We start from the raw sequence: 16,381 nt of genomic DNA, 5'->3' as shown, positions 1-16,381 counted from the left end.
CACCGCAGTGAACCACTCAACCGGCATCTCCGCACTGAGCACAAAAATGACCCAAACCAGGAAGGGGCGACGAGAAAGAGCACAAGACAAGGCCACATTGGACATAGACGCACAAATCCAACTTACCACTAAAGCAACATACGCAAAAGAAGGAAACACATTGGCAAAAACCAAAACAAACTTCCAAAGGGAAAAATCCTTCTCATACCTGACCTCGCAACAACCCCAGAACTTGGGTACCCCAACACGGAGACATCAAGACACACAAAGAACAGCCCGAGACAACCAGGAAATGCTGGAGCACCCAGGAAGAATGTGGGTGGACTCCGACCCCATACATCGCAAGAACAGAAGGACACCATGAACACCCACGGCACACCAGACAAAACGACTAAGCTAATAACCAACAACCCAAACATCAACCTAACTAACCAATTCAATGAAGAAGAAGCATTTGCTGATCTTAATCGAACCGGCATGAATAGAGAAGCACCGCTACTGAACAGCCAAGCTTTCAATCTAGCGGACCGCTTCAATGAAGATGCAGCCTTCACTGATCTTCAGCCAATCAACGTCAATAAAGATGCACCGCAACCAAACCACTGCAAACTAAACCAAGGAACCACTAACCAGCAAAACCGCACCAAAAGGATCCACTGCAACCTAATCAATGCAAGGTCAATGTCCAAACATGCCACCGAAATATACGATCTGCTCTGCGATGGAGGGATCGACATCCTATTTGTAACAAACATGGCTAGTCGACAACTACAAGATCACCCTCAACTGCCTGCCGGAATACTTCAAATGCGTCCAAGCAAACAGAAAAACCAAAAGGGAGGGGTGTAGGGGGACTGGCAATCATCCACAAGGAACACCTGGATATCAAATTGGAAGACCCCCTAAACATCGATAAATGTGAATCCTTAATCATAAGTCTATCAGTAAGCCCCAAAATAAACCTGAAATTCATACTGATATACAAACCACCAACCTACAATGCAACCTTCGTAGAGGCCGTCACAGAAGCAATCACCATCCTAGCCATCAAACACAATCACCTGATCGTCCTCAGAGATTTCACCATCTGGTTTGAAGAAACCACAACCATACAAAAATCTCTAACCAGCCAATTAGCAGCAATGAATCTACAGTCAAAGGAGCAACCCACTTGGCAGAGCATACACTTGACGCAATCTTCGTGAACAAACAGCTCCTTACCACGGAACCCCCAATTCAAATACTGTGGAGCAACCACCTCATCATCCCCTTTGTAATCAAAATGACCATTCCAGTGAACAGTCAACCAGACAAAACACTGAACATCATGAAAACTCCTGGAGCTCAGCAAACCACACCGAACGTTTATGGAAGATGACCTGGACCAAAAAGTAGCCCTGCTGCACTCCTGGATTATAACTATAGACCACATCGCCAAAGAAAAACGTTTCACTCCTTCTCATTAACAGGCAATTGCAAAATGGTTCACACCATTACTCGGCACCATGAAAAGGAAAAACCGAAGACTAGAACTTGACTGGAGAAAACAAAAAGACGCTGCGAATAATCTGATATTCCTACGACACAACCGCGCATACAAAAAGGAAATACAAAAAGCAGAGAGGAAACACTACGACAACCGAATCTTTGAAGCACCAAACACCAAAAAAGAACACTTCAAAACCATAAATGAAATTAACAATCCTCTGGGATGCAACAACACACCAACTCCCTCTACGAACTATGCAATGACCTTGGAGACCACTTCAAAAATCACCTGCATCCAACAAACCATACAAAGCAGACCACCCGATCGGACAATGATCGCCACTTACACTTAGGAGGAACACCTGAACAAACTACAAAGCTTTCCAGAAATATCATTGGAGACCTTTGTAAAACTGGTGAATGAAAGCAATAACTCGGGGTCTCCTGAAGACCGCTGCCTGCCGGACATATACAGATCGATTCTTAAACCAGGAACACCAATGGAATATCACAGGAACGTCCTCAGCCTTTCAATTGCAACTGGGAAAGTGCCACAATCCTTCAAATCGGCATACATCAAGCCACTACTCAAAGATATAGCGGGAACCGTAGAGGACCTTTCCAACTACGGACCCATCTTCAACATCCCGTACACATCCAAGCTGCTCGAAACGTACATATACAAAACAACCCAAGAATTCATAGAAGAGCACGGCCTACTAGACCAGGCCCAAGTTGGCTTCAGACCAATGAGAGGGACGGAATCAGCTCTCCTCTCAATATGGGACGACCTAAAAATGAACGCAGACTCGGTCAACGGCACTGCCTTGACCTATCAGCAGCATTCGACAGTTAATCACGACACCCTCAGAAAAGCGATTAGACGGTATTGGAATAACAGACACCATCCTACTATGGATCAAATCTTTCCTAACAAACAGAACGGAAACCGCATGGATGAAACCTTTAAATCCATCCCGGGAGATTCCACCTGTGGAGTACCACATGGATCATCCTTCTCCCCGCTACTATTTAACATCTACCTATACCTACTAATCAGAATCCTCAAAAGTCACGGCCTGACCTGCTACAACTACGCCGATGATGCACAAATCTTTAATTACAAGATAACCTGGAAATAAACTCAACGCTAGAAAACTGCCTCCACAATGTATTCATCTGGATGAACTCCAACTGCCTCCAAATCAACCCAGGCAAAACAGAAATAATGACCGTCACAAAAAATGGAGGAGAAAACAACTTCTTACCTTGGCCAAAGGAACTCTGGACAACCCCAGCCCCCTCGCTGATTGTAAAAAAAAAAAAACCTGGGGATCCTGATGGACAATCTCACGCTAGAGCCACAAGTGAACGCTCTTCTCAAGAAATGCTTCTTTCTCTTGCGAGCGGCAAAGAGGATTCTACCGTTACTATCATTCGCCAACAAAACAACCACCATCATTGCCCTAATCATGTCCAGAGTAGACTACGCCAACAGCCTATACTTGGGTATGCCTGAATGACTTTTTTAAAAACTACAACGCATACAAAATGCGGCAGCCAGGCTGCTTCTGAAACTACCCCGAAGAGAACACGCCACACCAGTGCTGAAAACACTACATTGTTTTCAATTTTATTTGTTTTATTGGTAGCCAATGTGCATCACACATAGAGCAATACACAACAAAGGCGCTGGGTTCCTGAGACAAACTGCGTCTACATCAACCAACAAGAACGCTCAGATCAAGCATTGACATCCGCCTGGAACCGAAATCCTACAACAAAAGAAAACTCAGGATCGTCCTTCTCTCACCAAGCGCCGAAAACCTGGAACGACCTTCCAAAGTACATACGTAACGCAAGAAACCACCTACTATTCAGGAAACAACTCAAAACTTGGCTCTTCACGTCATAACTAGAATGACCGGCCACAGGGGTGCACACACAACTAAAACCTCGATGAACGAAGAGACAGACCCTGATCCACAACAAGCAATCGACAGATTGCTTGGTGTGGATCATCGTAGCCAAAGCTACGGAAAATATTCCACGATGTACCAAACGACCAACCGAGAGACAGCCGTAATTAGGACCGAATACATAGCTAGACGAAGACAAACACCAGGACGACTCAGCAATCGGACCCTGACCCTAAACTATAGCCATTCCCAACACACCTAATACGGCAGATAGCAAGGGAATTGGGAACTCTATACCATTGGCTTCAATCCAAAGACTGAGAATCAGAAATAAGCACCCACACAACACAATACTCACCAAGATAAAGCGGGAAGCACAATGCGCCATCACACAAACTACAACCAAACTATAGCCCAAGGACGTCGCTCCACAGAAAACCAAAGAACTAACAGTCTCCTCCTAACAGGACTATCTTTCTAACTTCTAAATACACAGGCTGACCAAGACGGATGCACTAGGATGCCTCATCAACAGCACTCTGACCCTGAACCATTCAAAGCCTCACCTGACCAATGTCACATTAGATAACAAAAGAATAGATAGTACCAACACAGTTCCACACCCCAAGGAAAGGTTCAGATACACCTATCACTGCATACAACACTAAGATACAGCTGTATCCATGAAGCACTGCCACAGCGAGATGGCCTGTAAGGAACCAGCAACAACCCCACCCACAGGGATGCAGCTAAAACGGAACCAGAAGTACCTGAATCGGGATACAGACCTCACTAACGCAACCCTCAATTTTCTGCATACTCAACCCACACAACTCGCACAACAATTTCTCTCCCAGCAATCCGCACGCACTTTACCACACTGCATCAACAACACATAAACGGCACTTACAGCACACAAGGTCTCGCCCGATCCAATACTTGCGCCAAAGCCCGGCACCCGGTGTATACCGACCTTTTAGTCGCCCGAGAGAGCGAGGAGTTGCAGAACCCAGATGGGAGTGCTGCCACAGGTGGTGCGGTAGGATACATTTGGCCCACTTGATGCATGTATGTATAAACAGGATTAACACCTGATCTGGATAAAAGACGGCTAATCCATATGACAGCAAAATGAGCAGAATAAAAGAAAGGAAGACGAGGGCAACAGTGTTGGTTTTTGACAATCACAACTGAGAATGGACGGAGTAGTGGATAGTCTGTTAAAACCTTCAGATATAAAGCGAGTGAGATGTGAGGTTTCAGATCGAAGCCTGAAGGCGATTTTGGGATATGTCCCGGGATCTTGACTACCTGCCACCAAAGTGAATGTGTAGGCAGTGTGGCTCACCCTACCATTGGAAATGGGAAGATTTATTCCTGTTTGCGGTCCTGACGGAGGTTGTGTTATTTAAAGGGACATTACTGTTTTGGAGTCCGTGAAGACAACCGAAACGCGTGTAGACTAAATCTGTGGGAACATCGATATACAGATTGTGTCACCTGATAACTGAAATGGGGAACCAGACGTTGCGAAATATTAGAACTTGTCAATTGGTGACCAATGTAGACGGTCAGTTTTATGAAGTGTGGTGAATATATGAGGAAAGAATGAGTGAATGAATGGTAGTGAATTGGGGTGTGAGAGAAATCAAGTAAATTGATGATTTTGTTTATTGATATAATGTATTATCGTGAATTGATTTAAGGAAATGGATTGATTTTTATGAAAAATAAGGAATAAATATTTGTAAAATGATTGTGAAGGCATTGTTTATAAATATAATGAAAATGATAACCTAAGCGTGAAGGGTCATTTCCCCATGCTATGGTCCATGCTATTGTTTGTATACATGATATACTGCCAGAGGGACCAGGGACTAAAAGCAGGCACCCCCCCTTTTTGTTTTAACCATTTACAGATCCGCCAGAGCGCCTGGGGACCAATTCTGTTGGTGACTGTGTGTTATATAAGTACCTTTAACATAACCCTTCAGCACGTGCTAGGACAGCTGGAAGAGGGGGATTTTCTCTCGTCGCTGGACTTGGAGGATGCCTATTTTCACATCCCCATTCACAAGGGGCACTGCAAGTTTCTGTCCTTCGCGGTTCAAGGGCAACATTACCAGTTCAAGGCCCTCCTCTTCGGATTGAAGTCGGCGCCAAGGGTATTCAAGTGCATAGTGCCAGTGGCGGCACAGCTGCCTCTAAGAGGGATCCACGTTTACCCCTACCTGGACGACTGGCTCATTCGAGGGAGATCGCCGTCGAGCACACGGCAAAGACATCCAGCTGCTGACGGAGCTGGGGTTCTCAGTGAACTATGCAAAGTCCTGCTTGGTGCCATCCCAAGACGCACTGGTTCTGGGGTCTTGGCTCAATGCAGTGTTGTGCCTGACGTCTCCATTAGAGGAGAGGATAGCAGCCATCCTGGGCAAGGTACAATGTCTGTTGACCCTGAAGATCGCAATGGTGAGGTCCAAGTACCTTCTCGGCATGATGTCGTCATGCATATACCTCATCCGGCTGTGCAGGCTACAGATGCACCCTCTGCAAGAGTTCCTCGATGCCCATTGGATTCAGGTATCTGGAAGCTTCGAGGATAAGATCACTCAACGAGAGTTTGTCGCGTGATGCAGTGGTGGGCTGTCCACGCACATCTGTTGGCGGGCGTGTACTTCCAGACCCCACCTCATCAGGAGACGGCCACGACTGACGCCTCCCTGGAAGGATGGGGCGCGCACACGGGAAGTCTACACGCAAGAGGACTGTGGCTACCGGAGGAGAAGTCGTTGCATATCAAAGTACTAGAGCTGCGGGCAGGGTTTTGGGCCCTCAAGTCTTTCCTACCGTCCCTCAAGGGCAAGGTGGTACGGGTCTTCACGGACAACACCACCACGATGTTCTACATCCGGAAGCAGGGGGGCACCAGATCCCCAGCGCTCTCCATAGAGGCGCAGGACCTATGGCACTGGGCCGTTGCCCAGGGGATGTTCCTCATACCATTTCATCTGGCAGGAGTGAAGAACAGTCGCCAGGGATCTGTGCTCTTGCCACGAGTGGGAGGATCAAGTGGATCTTCTGTTCCGACGATGGGCAATCCCCAGATCAATATGTTTGCGACGAACACGAAGTGCCGGTTTGCCAGCAGGTTTCCCTAGCCGGGGAGCATGGGGGACGCAGTCTCATTCCCCTGGGACTGCCTGTTCCTATATGCGTTCTTTGTTGCTTTTGCTTCTTCGACTAGTCAATCAACTCAGACGGTCCCAGTGCAGGATGATCCTCGTTGCACCGGCGTGGCCGAGACAGATATGGTACCTGTGCCTTCTAGACTTGTCAACGTCCCCTCCAGTCAAGCTTCCGGCGACTGCAGATCTTCTTGCCAGAGAAGGAAGTGCGATTCTGCACCATGACCCAGGATCGCTAAACTTGCAGGTCTGGCTCCTGCAATGCTAGAGTTTGAGGGATACGATATCCCGGCGGGCTTCAAGGAGGTGCTTGCCAAAGCCAGGCCTTTGTCTACACTGAACTGCTACGGACATAAGTGGAAGAGGTTCGCCCTCTGGTGCCATGCACAGAAGATTGACCCTCTACGAATTACGGCTCCACAAGTGCTGCCGTACTTGCTGTCGCTGGCCAAAGCAGGGCTGGCTCATGCTTCCATCAAGGTTTATCTGGCAGCTATCTCGCGCTACACCAGAGCTCCGGGACGGTCGTCGTTATGGTCACACTGTCATCAAAGGACTTTTCCGTTTGTTCCCACTGGTGAAGGCCCCGGCGTGGGAACTCAATGTGGTGCTGATTAGGCTCATGAGTCCTTCATTTGAGACTATGTACTCAGTACAGCTGAAGGTTTTGCTGTGGAAAACAGCGTTCATTGTGGCCATCACCTCTGCACGACGAGTGGGAGAGTTTCAGGCCCTTTCTTGTAAACCACCTTACTTGACATTCCATGAGATGAGGGTTGTGCTACAGACGCAACCCTCTTTCATGCCCAAGGTGCCGGTTGGACTTTCATCTAAATGAGCTCTTGTTGTTAACTGTATTCTTCCCGACGCCTTCGTCGCCGGCTGAGAGGACTTTGCACTCGCTGGATGTGGCTAGAGCGCTGAAGTTCTATGTTGACCGCACAAAGAGTTTCCGGAGGACTTCGCAACTTTTTGTGAACTTTTGCCCTGTAGACCATGGGAAGGCCCTCTCCAAGGCTTCCATTTCCAGGTGGCTCTCCGGCTGCATCGCCCATTGTCACTAGTTGGCAAACCGACCGTTGCCTGGCCGTCCGAGAGCCCATTCGACCAGAGCGATTGCTGCAACTACAGTGTTCCTGTCTGGTGTGCATCTGCTAGACATCTGCAGGGCTGCTACGTGGAGGTCGACGCCCACCTTCACAAAGTTCTGCTGCGTCGACACGGATTCCAGGGAGGAGTCCAGAGTCAGCCAAGCAGTGCTGCGCAACCTGTTCACTTGAAGGTGAGACTGGTGAGGAGGTAAGAGATGCTTAATGTTGAGCCTTGCCACCTCCCGTGGTTGTACATGTGTGTACTGCTATGTATTCTTTATTCATGAGCATGTGAATCCATGCCAGACCCCATGCTGGAGAAGGAACACGCTTTTTACCTGTAACTGTTATTCTCCAGCATGGGTCTGGCATGGATTCACATGCGAACCCTCCTGCCTATCCCTCTGCGGCTCTTCTCTTGGTCTTGGTCTTACTGCCATTTACGTGCTACCAAATATGAAGATGGCTTAGGTAGAGGGCAGTCATTGGCTGGTGGCAGTATGATCCAGAGACCAGTGATTGGTTGTTAGGAGAAAGACATTTCAGAATTGAAACTTAAACAGATTTTCTTTCTTTACCGAGGATTCCCAGCCTGACGGGGAATATTCATGACCTTGTGAATCCATGCCAGACCCATGATGGAGAACAACTGTTACAGGTAAGTAACGTGTTCCTTCTGCGCAGTGAGTATGGTTTTGAATATGTTTAAAGCTTTCTCCTTTTTGTTTGGGCCTCCATTCCCCCATCAGTGTACCCATCAGCTGGTAACTAATATTCACCTTGCTCTGGGTCTGGATAGTCTTCTCTTGAGGCCATAACTGAGGCAGCCCTGAAATGCTGTTTCTGCATGATTGAGATTTGAGGATGGAGAAGCTTCATAATCACTGACAGTTGCTATGCACAGCCTTCCAAACCATCATTTTTTAGCCTGCTGTGCGTTTGCTGTGAGGGCACGAGCCATAAATGGCCCTGTACCTTTTCCACGCTGACTTCTCAACCTTGTTCAAGGAGGCAACTCTGATGTGCTTCTTGAGAGGTCCTTTGTATCTCAGCGAGAATTTTCCCAAAGAGACTGTCAACTGTGCAAGTATCCTTGCAACGTTCACTCTGTGCAGTCATCTGGTTTGTGGCCTCAGCTAAATCCGAAGTAGAGCGATGCAGATTGCTGTATCTTATTAATGTCCTGGACTGTGCACTTCTGTTTAAAATCCAGTTACCCAGGTTCCACCTGTCAAGGGTAGGGGTACCAGTACCACATCGGTCAGGATACCTAATGGATGTTTTGGATTCCTGGACAGAATCTGCATCACTTTTCTTTTTCCCCGGCAACCCACCAGCTGCAAATTCTTTCTTTTTCCAACATCCCTTTGTGATTTCATTGCTATCCCATCATATCTGCTATGGATTACGATCTTGTGACGTTTTGGTGGATAAGTGAGGTCGTTTTAGACTCTCACGGCTAACCCATATATAGTTTGGTGTTCTCCAGTTAGTCTCTAAAGCCATCACTTCTAGGAGGAGCTTCTCCCGTGTTTTTACTTTCATTTTTGCATGGCAGCAAGGCTACTTGAGTGCTGCAGGGACACTGCCCCCTTATTCTTTCTCTGAACTATGTCCTGGATGGCTCAGACTGACTGTCAGTTCAGTGTTTTCATATGAATTTTCAAGGCCCTTGGGCTGTCTCTCCCTCCTCTGTAGCAGCAATCGCCGCTAGCCCAGCTGTCCCCAGTTTCATGTATGCCAAATATTGACCTCCCTACGCCTTACCTACCCTCCCTCAGATTTTTTAGACTGACCCAAAATGAACCATGGGTTAGTTATCTAAACCGAAATAGTGAATTGTTCCTTAAAGACCCTTTGCCCAGTTTGGTCTCCTTTCTACTACACCACACACTGCTCTGCCTTCCTGAAGTGCCCTTATTACTCTCCTTCCGCCAACTCAACCACCTTCTGTCCCATTGTTTTTCTCAGTCCCTTCGATGACTCCTTCCAAGTCCTGTCTGCACCCTTTAATCCTATTCCTTCCTTCACAATACTACTACTCTCTCCTGTAGACTACTACTTTGTCCACACTTAGTGATACTCTGTCATGACGGAGCCCCCCTGGGTCCTTTGCCAGAGTGCGTGAAAAGGTCCAGCTACCACAGCGGGTCTGGCTGTCTGGATTGGACAGCCAAATACCCCTTTCTGTAAAATGCTGACAGATTGCACAGGAGTGTGGGCAGGAACGGTGTAAAAGGTGCAGCTTCTGGAGTGAAAAGCAAGTCGACCACTGGAAGCTTAAGTAACCTAAGGTCTGGTCCAGAGCTGCAACACTGAAGCATCCAGCACAAACATTTTCTTCTAACCTAAGGTACTGTGGGGAGGAAAAGGTATTGATTACCTGATTCCAGAAAGTCTTTTCAGGGCGTTTCAGTGCACGTAGGGGTGTTCAGGGCAACCCCCTCTTACCTAAGACTCAAGCCGCTGCTTGTGTCCCTTCGAGTCCTATTTAGGGTCTCCATTGTTAGTCATAACTTGCTGCTTCTAAAGACTAGAGACTTTAAGAAATCCACAGGAATTCTTTCTATTCTGCTACCTGTCAAGACTTTCAACCCTCTGTGAACTGCCTTTCAGCTAGGGTTGTGTTTTTGGGCTTAAAAGACTTGCTGTGCGAAGAAACCCTCTCTAGATCCTTGAACCAGGCTAGTGCTGCTCTAACTAATCCTTTTCCTTCCTTTAAGTAAACATTTTTCTTTGTGTTTGCAAAGTAAACGTCTTATCGTAAATCTGCTAAGAACCGCATGTGCATGTAATTACCGATAATACGATAGCATTGCCTTTTCCCTTTCTAATGTTGCAACAAATGTAACTGCAAACACAAAAGTGAAAGTGTCCTTTCCTTTGTAGTATATCCTAAGGTTTTCTGAAGTGTTCTAATGTACATGTATGAGGTATTTGAAGTGATTCTGGTGTAAATATTATGATTTTATATAAATTGTAAGTGTAAGTGCTTGGTTGAGCATGTCTAACTGGGTTGTGTGTACCCACAGCTCACATCTTCCTCTTAAGATAAGCCTGACTGCTCTGCCACTCTACCAAGGTCCTGAGTTAGTACAGACTGATACCAAGAGTTGGGGATCTACAAACCACTGGGATAGTTTACTAAAGTCTTACCTTCAGGTGAGGCTCTAGGAAAACTCCTGTAACAGTGTGGGGGTGAAGGGGAGATTGGGGTCAAAAGCGGGTTGGGGTGTGCGGGGTAAGTAGAATGAGTCAAATTGCTTTATGGCTATATCGACAATGTCATTGAAAGTGTAATTCGCTTCAACTGATTGATATGGTCACTGGCAAAGTCTGGTTTTTAGTTGCTTCCTGAAAGACCAGTAGGACGGTTCTGCTCTTATTTGCGGGCGGGTTGTTCCAGAGGTGGGCTGTGACGATTGGAAATTGGACCTGCCAGCTCTTGTGGGTTTGAAACGTGGTGTGGTGAGCCTGTGGCTGTAGATGGATGTCAGTGTATAGAACGGAAATTGTATGTACATCCTATGCACTGTAATGCATTAAATGCGATTATGGTTGAAATGTGGATAAATAGGTGGCAGTGGTTATACAAATGATAGAATGAATGAAGAAAATAAGTTTGCACATTGCAGTTAGTAATATGGGTAAATAAACATTTGGAGAGCAGAGAACTTTGCAAGTGACACTTGATAGCAGATGGGAGAAATGACGGCAAGCTTGTTTTTACAGGTTATACAGAGTAAAGGACAGTTACTCTATTTATATGCATTTATACAAGAGATGTACATGTACTGTGCAGAAAATATTCATGCCTGCAGTTTGTGTTCATGCATGTGGATGTGCATGAATCTGCAAGTAGAAATGTTGGAGAGTTTACTAGTAGTTGCTGTAGGTGCTTTGCAGTGACAGCTCAAGTGATCAACAGTACATCTAAAGTGCGGAATTGTGATGATGGAGTTAGGTGTAGAGTTCTTGGATGTGAATGGTGGATGGTTGTCTGATTGCTTAACAATAGCCAATGAGGGAATGGTGCAGAGTGTGAAGTGGAAAGGGTAGAAGGGCTGCCCCAGTGTTACGCGCTCCACGGACACTGTGGCTGTCGCCACATCCGTGGTTTCTCAACAAATCCTGCATGGAAAGGGGACTGTAGGGATTAGCCAGTGAGGTGTTGAGGTTCTGCTTTGTATTGAGAGAGGCTGTGTGTAGTGGAGATGGCAGAGGTGGAGAAAGTTAGGGTGTTGGTGCTTGGAGATATGTTTGTGAATGGTTTGGAGCAGTATGCAAAATGTGGGAAACAATTTTGATGTAAAAGGAGTGGAGGTGGTGTGGAGCACTGTGCCTGGTTTCAATTTGCAGGCAATGGTAGAAGTTTGTCAAGATATGGACATAAGGGGCTGGATTTGGTACCTCTTTGTGCTACTTTGGTGACGGTGTCATCCAGACATTATTATTCATTGTGGAGGGAACAGTTTAGGACACGTGTCTGGAATCCTTTGGCAATTTGCAATGAAAGGAGGAGGTGGGGAAAGTCATGGACATGTATCCATACTCCAGAGTAATTGTTTCCCGTATTGCGCAGAGACAAATGTGGCTGCTTTCTTCATTTGGTCCACAAATGGAGAAAGCAAGGCGCAATGTTAACAAGGCTGTTTGTGCCTTTTTGAGAGATGTTGGTATGTCCTCTTTTCGCAATGAAAACATTGTTTCGTAGTACAAACATTTTTCTCAGAGATGGAGTACATCTTACTTATGCTGGCAATCAGATTTGTCTGTGAAATATACAAAATGCATTGCAACCCTTTTTGGAATTACAGCAATCTATTTTGCAGTAGGTGTTGACTATTTGAAGTTTCTGAATCACAAAAAAACACCACAAAGGCTCTTTTCAGAGCCACCACTTCCTGCCGGAGAAAAGTGCAATGGTTCTGATCGGGCAGTACTCCAAAAATTGTAAATGTACGCGGACTTCTAAAAAATGCCCAGAGCCCTGCAGCTTTTCATCGATACTTCTATTTTTCAACTGTTAAAGGTGGCTCTAAAAAGAGCCTTTTTTTTGGTTGGTTTTTTTAAACACGACACACAAGGAAAGGAAGGGAAAGGAGGGTAAGGAAGGGACACCAACCACGGGAACAAGAAATGGCAGGTGGAGAGAGGAAGATGTAGGGTGGGCCTTATTCAGGTAGGTAGCAGGCCTTCTCATTCTCCTTGACTGCAGTCTCGAAAGCACTTCAAAGGTTCTCCCCCCTGTTGAGTACTGCGTCGCAGTACATGCACAATACTGTGAGCCTCGAAAGGTAAGGATCAACAGTATCACGTATGGCCTGCGAGGCAGCTGGAGGGATGCGCTGCCCCACAGGAGTGTCTCCTGTGGTGGCAGGAGCGGAAACAGGATGTTGCAGGGGAACTCAACCTACTACGTTTATTGCAAGGTACAACCTTACGAATAGTCCCACTGTGGAACGACTTTAGGTGTAGCTTCATTGAGGTAGTACCATAGCTGTACAAACCGGTTTCCCACAACTCAGCACCACCTTGCACTTATTACAAATCACCTTGTTTGCACATGCTTTTGGTACTCCATCAAGAGTGGTAAATAACCTCCACAAGACTCACGATGAGTGCTAGTAGTAGGGACTTCCACTACCTCATCCTCTTCATCACTCTCCTCTGTATCCTAACTCCTGTTCCCCTCTGCAGACCCTTGGGTAGGTGTTGGTGGTGGGGGTGGTGCTGAGACAGCAGTAGCACCAGCAGCATCCATGGATGCCATCAGGACAGCTGTTTCAAATCTCAAGTAGCAAAAGCAGGATCAATCTCCAGTACTGCTAGAAAGACAGAATGAGCATCAGCTCTGGGGTTTGGCCTTTTATAGGGGTGCTGGGCGCGCTTCGCGCACATTTCGAGCACCAAGAAAGGGCTCAAAGTTCCAAAAAGTATGCAGATCGCCAGGGACATGGTCTGGGACACGTGCAAGGATGAACTTTCCCAGGAAAATACCTTGGATTGCTAAAAAAAAAACACTTTTTAAATCTCCGGGGGCCCGGACAGTGTTCCTTGCGCTTAGTGCGGGTTGCGGTAGCATGATGACGTTGCGGACACATTCGCGAATGGGACGGCTGTCCGTAGGACACCAAATGCACAAGGTTGGTTGTGCGCATGCGTGCGGGTGTTCTACGGACAGTGTTCCAGTCCCCGAACTAATTAAAAGTGCGGCAGACAGTTGCGGACAGGAGCGATGTTCGTAGGAGCCAAGGGTGTGATAAGCATGCGCAGGTGTTCTACAGACAGTGTTAATGTCCTGAACAAAATAAATGTGCGTCATCACTTTGCGGACTGGAGATGTGTTCTACGGACATATTAATTCTGGTTGCGGACAAAGCAAACACGGGGAATGTTCTTAGGACACCTTAATTTGCATAGTTACGGACATGCAGATGTCTTTAGTGTTCTGCGGACACCCCCATTTTGACTATGGACAGTGTGAAGAGGTAGTGTGTCCTTTGGACACCCCCATTTTGGTTAATTGCGGACATCCCGGACACCCGCGCCGTCTGCGGACACCCTAACTGCCTTTAAAAAAAAAAAAAAAAAACAGGAATATAGTAACAGCCCGCTATTTTATTATTGTATAAAAATATTAAAGAGAGGGGGGGAAGCAGAAACTGATACAAATACAGGGGAATTAGGGGTTTGTACATTATGGATGATGGGGGAGGAAGGGATTGAAGTCTCATAACGTTTTTCTTGCTGGGGAGTTTTTGGGGATGGTTGGCTGGGACATGGAGAAGGGGCACAGGTACATGTGCGACAGTGATATTTATTTTTTTCTTTTATATGGTCCTCCACAAAGTTTTTTAAAAGAATGAAGTTTGACATTAATACATTTTTTTGCTCCATTCGCTGCAGATGATTTTCTAAGGTCTCTGTTTCTGTATTATTTTTAATGTCTGTCTGGTCTGTTAAAAAAAGAAATGTGTTAAGTACACAAAGTAATGGTTATTAATTAGTATATATAGAGAAGTGTAGTGTCTAAAATTTATATCACTGTTTTCACTCATTTCATCCAGAGGAACATTTTCTTCCAGCCATTCCAAAGTACTAGACATTTCTGTGTAAAAAAAAAAAACTTACTTTGTGTACGTAATACAGAAAGTTTATAAATGTATAAAATAAATATAGTGTACCTACTAGTTTATTGCTAAGCTTTGCTGTTTCTGCTGTGTAGGTGTGCTGTTGATTTTTGCTGTGCAGTTTCTGTGAGGTAATTCTGTTGGAGGCATATTTATTTTGTTTTGGTATATTTCATTATGTTGCATATGTTATGGACGGTAGGTGTCTTAAATATACAGTTTCCACTTCTTATTATTGAATGTAATGTATATATGTGCTATTTCTGAACATGTTCTGTGTTTTTATTGCATGATACTACAATGTAAGGTGCCCCCTGGGTTTTTTGATAGTGTTGATGTTGGCCGAGTCTGTCTGCGGACAAGCGCACAGACCGCGGACATCAAAATCACTAGCGCGGGTAAGGGGTACAGTGTTATAGGTATGTAAACTAAAGGAATCCTAGTAAACCTTTATCAAATTTATATTATCTATATTCAGTGAAAAACGTTTGTTAAAGGGACGTTATGGTTAAGTACCTATGAAATTCAGTAGAGATGTTATGGTTCCAAGTAAAACCGAAACCCCCTGAAATTCGCCAGTTATGGTAAGCTAAGCAACCATAACTCGCACCACCACCGCGTCCACTGCTAAGACTAACACCCTTGACTCTGGAGGCTAGCTCAGCGGCAACGTGCTCGCCTTGGAAGCAAGGTGACACGGAGCAACACAGGTTCGATCCCCGGGTCCGCACTTAGAAACCTCTGGGTATTAAGTGCGTTATAAATAACCTATCATATCAAAGATGAGATCACAAATGGTTTAGCCTCGGTAGAAGTACAGACGGATAAGGTCCCGGATTTTGTGGTGCAGGGGGTGGTGGAGGTGCCTACTGTAAGTACAGGGGAGAGCTTAGTGAAGGCTAAGATGGTGGCTACAAAGGAGAACATTTGAGCTGGAGAGTTTGTAGACGTGTTCCAGCTTTTACATAGGGAGGTGAGAGCTACAGAGGGGTCGAAGGAAGAGGAACGGGAGCTGGCGGCGAGACCACGGGTACCTGTCATGATCGAAAGTTGGATGTCAGCATTTATAATGTAAGCTAGCATCTATTGTGAGAAGTACTCTGGGAGGTGTGTAGCTATGTTAAAATACATGGCTGTGATGAGGAAAGTGTTTACAAGTTTCTGAGGTTTTTGCTTGGGTGAGGTACGATTTGGAGTTCAGGGCAAGGATGGGTGAGGACAAGCAGGCGGTGTGAGGGGAGATTGATAGGGACTTGTGGATGGCGCTTAGGTGCCCAGCCCCAACACTTCATACAGCCAACTGTTTGCTGGTGATTTACCTATTTACCCTTGATGGGGGATTGGGGAGGGGGGGGTGGATTGGGGGGGGGTGTGAAGATGCAGGGGACAGCTGTCAGCGGCATACTGTGCCTTTAATAAAGATGGTTGCTCTTGGCCGGTGTGCAAATTCAGACATGAGTGCAGCAGATGCGCAGGTTGGCATCGCATTTCGCAATGTTTTGGGATAGGAGCGAGAGGGAGGGCCGTGGGGCAGCGCAAGGGGTTGTGGGGAAAGGCCTATACTC

The sequence above is a fragment of the Ambystoma mexicanum genome, chromosome 6q, assembly GCF_040938575.1.
Source record: "Ambystoma mexicanum isolate Mex_15411 chromosome 6q, UKY_AmexF1_1, whole genome shotgun sequence".
Taxonomy (NCBI): Eukaryota; Metazoa; Chordata; class Amphibia; order Caudata; family Ambystomatidae; genus Ambystoma; species Ambystoma mexicanum.
Note: the sequence above shows the minus strand (reverse complement) of the source record.